The sequence below is a fragment of the Amblyomma mixtum genome, chromosome 3 (assembly GCF_055824585.1).
Source record: "Amblyomma mixtum isolate Tamu chromosome 3, ASM5582458v1, whole genome shotgun sequence".
In the NCBI taxonomy this organism is placed as follows: domain Eukaryota; kingdom Metazoa; phylum Arthropoda; class Arachnida; order Ixodida; family Ixodidae; genus Amblyomma; species Amblyomma mixtum.
In genome coordinates, this window is record NC_143014.1 from 394,184,915 (window position 1) to 394,188,539 (window position 3,625).

At 50.5% G+C, this 3,625-nt stretch overlaps 1 pseudogene; it reads left to right on the top strand.

Annotated features, from left to right (window-relative positions):
* The first annotated feature begins 302 nt into the window (after window positions 1–302).
* LOC149357223 (uncharacterized) lies at window positions 303–2,723 on the top strand (annotated as a pseudogene).
* The last annotated feature ends 902 nt before the right edge of the window (window positions 2,724–3,625 follow it).

Genomic DNA, 3,625 nt, shown 5'->3' on the forward strand with positions numbered 1-3,625 from the left:
AGCTGCGGCAAAGAGATGTAACGAAAACGACCGCGGGAACAAACAAAGAAGAGCAAAACGGTTAGGCGGACAGCAGAAAGTACATTTCCCGACCCTGTTTGTTTCCGGACGGAAGCCTAAATGCTCGCATTAAAGCGTTAGTCGCGAAAAATAATGTTCGGAATACAGCACGCATACGCTCCCTCTCGTAAAGCGACTACCCCGACACCAAGCTGTGTAGTCCGCACTATTGCCTGTTTACAGAAAGAACTCCCCGCTATTCCCTGCGGAAGTTGTTTGATATCTCTGAAATCTAGTCTGCGATGGCGCCTAAGAGACCCCGCATGTCCGCTGCCCAAGAAGAGATGCTGCTCGATTTTTTGGAGCAGCACACCTTCTTGGCGCGGGCCTCGACGGAGCTCTCAAATTCCATCACCGCGGCCCGCAAGCGCGCTCTCTGGGACGAGCTTGCGGATAGCCTCAACCGATTGGGACCGGCTGTCAAGACTGCCGAGCATTGGCGGCAGTCTTGGCGGTAAATGTGCTGCCACACAAGGGCGGAGCTGGCAAGTCTGCGGGCCGGCCAAGGGTGAGCCTGTCAACAGTGTTGGTCTATGGAATGCCGCAGTAACGTGTCTTCGCATTCTGTCGCAGGGGAACCGGAGGTGGCAAGCTGCCTGGCTCTGGGGGCCGCATTATACAGATCTTGGGGTGGGCCAGTGCCAAGGGCGTGGGGAAATTAAGCTTATTTCCCCATTGCCAGGCGACAGGTGCGTTTGCAATGTTGTAAAAGACTCGTAGTGAGGTTATAGACGTTTTCACAGTTTCCTGCTTGGTGGTAATGAGGGATTCTTTACTGTTTCACAAAGTCATGTGCTGTGAACAATGTACCATCAAGATGAACTTCGGGATACGCATGTGTAAACGTGCGGCGGTTTGCCTTCTCGCAGGCCCAGCCTCCTGCAGCAGCAGCATCAGCTCCACCGCCGCCGCGACCCCCAGCAGCAGCAGCAGCACCACCACCATCACCACCGCCACCAGCGGAAGCAGCGGCAGCAGCAGCAGCACCACCGGCGCCACCCTCCGCAGCACCACCACCTCTGCTGCTACCATCCCCTGCAACACCAGCAGCGCCACCACCGCCGCTGTCTCCATTGTCAGCGGGTAGGTGAACCATTTCATCAATCACCTGTATGGCTAGTAAGTTGTGTGTATTGTTAGCGTCTTGTGTGGATTTGAATATCATGGAACAGATGAACCTGAGGTAGAAGAAGTTAAATCCTATGAGAAGGATTTGAGTAGTCTGAATGCAGAAAGTGGAGGTTGCATATGCAGTTTCCACATTTGATAGTGATGTTTTTGTTCTGCTCCTAGGGATTTGCTAGTTCTCGTAGTGCCGCAGATCAAGTAGGTGTTCATTTTACTATGGTGCACTGCACACTTCGGTGCAACTGTCCACTGATAAGTTGTGCTGTAATGCTTTTATGCAGACGACAGCATGAGCAGCATTGATAGTGTGCTGCTGGGGGACCTCCTTGCTGAGGAGCTGAGCGAAGAAGCCGGTGAGTCAGCCTGCAAATATGTAGCCTCTTTAGCATCCGAGTTGGAAGCTGCTCGGCCTCAGTATGATTTGCAGAGCAATATGTATAATCAAAATCATCCAACAGTGGTCGCAAAACTCTCCTGTACATCAGTCACTGGAGCTTGTGCAAGTTTTGTCCTCTTGCAGTGGGGACTGTGATGGCACCCATTGGTGTAATCAATGCGCACAGCTACAATGGCACGTTCGTTACATCACTGACAGCGTATGCATGTGTATGGGCCTGTTCGTGTGTATTCATGTCCACAGTTCTCTCAAACATGGTACAGATCAGTTTGCTTATTCAACAGTGTACCGCAGTGAGTAATATGTGCATGTTCCCCTCTGACAGCCCCCCAGCAGCCACAGCTGGGGCCAAGCTCCGTGAGAAGGCGCCCGCCTCGCAACAGTAGGCGGGCGGAGGAAGATGCCGTGGAGCAGCTGCTGCTGGAAACTCGGCACAGCGCTGACCTGGCGGAGGCGCGAAACCGCCAGGACGCCGAGTTCCAACAGCGGCTGCTCGACACCATGGAAAGGCTCATTGAGAGCAACAATCAGGTGTGTGCAGACAAAATGTTCGCATTTTTACACAGAAATATAACATAATGCATGGGTATTCAATTTTGATAATGCCTGATTGTTGTGCTCACGGCCATGCCTTGGCTCCCTGGCAGCGCTGCAACACGCTGCCGCATTCCACTCAAAGGTGAAGCTTAAGCATCTGTCAATTTTTTTTTTTACGTTTCGCGTCGTTATTTCGCACAGTGCGTACCCTTGACACGATTTCCAGAGCCTGGCGTTCTGTCGCTGCCATATGGAACGCACGCGTGTGGGGCTTGGCCGCACCATGTTTACCGTGGAAGTGAAACCAGCCCTCTTCAGTCACTCGGGGTAGTGCAGTTCAAGCTCCTTTCCTTTGCAGGTGCAGACAGCAGCGACTGCAGCAACCGCTGCGCAAACTGCCGCCATGGCAGATGTGGCAGCTGCGATGCGGCAGGCGGCAGGCGCACTGCAGCTGTCAGCAACGGCCACACAGCAAATGGCAGCTGCTGTTGCGGAGTCACGTGGAGAGGAGTCGGCCCGACAGCACCTGCTTGCTCAGTGTGTCGGGCTACTCACCGTGCTAATCCGCAACCGCACACAGTCGCCGGATGCATCCGTGTAATTTTTTTGTTCTTCTTTATTGTTAACCTTCTGACATGCACACACTGTGTGCGTTTAATTCTTTTTGTTTCCCACTAGCGCCAGGCGCAGAAACTGCACGTGTGTTCTCATTTTTTCCTTCCAAGCTTTTAGCAGGTGCAGAAACTGGTCTCAATTCCCTTTGGTTTAGTTGCGTTCTGCCAGGTGCTCAAACTGCGCTGTGTATTCGTATTTCTTTTTTTTCCTGCCGTGTGCCTGGTGTAAAAGCTGTTCTGCATGCAACTATGTTGTTCGCAGGTAATTTTCCCTGCCGTTTTCTTCCGTCACGCGTACATTTCATGCGTGCACCTGCAGCTGTGATGCTCTCATTTCGATTTATAGGCATAACAATTTGTTGTTTTTTTCTATTGGTCTTAACATGTCGTAGCAGCATGTTGTGTTTTGCACGCTGATGTGCGCTGCCGTCACTCGGAACACTAGTGCAGTCTGAATTTTTATATATGTAAACACGCCTGTCATAGGCAGGATGCAGCCATGCAACAATCATTGAACTGAAGTAGTCACATGCCTTTATGCTGTATCATCCGTTATATGGAAATTTTTCTTTTGCAGCATCTCTGATAGGTAAATGTTGTTTGCATTGTTCCTGCTGTGTCATCTGTGATATGTAGATGATTTTTACACTGTTCATACTGCAGTATCTGCGATACGCATATGCAAATATTTTTTTCATTGTCCCTGCTGTATCATCTGTGATATGTAGGTGTGGTTTGCATTGTTCATGCTGAATCAGCTGTATTATTAAAATGCGTTTCTTCTGTGTTCATGCTGCAACATCTGTGGATGTTTTTGCATTCAGGTTTTTGTAGTCCTGCTAAATCTACTATGACCACTGTCCAATGCAACAGTAGCCCATTGTTCTAG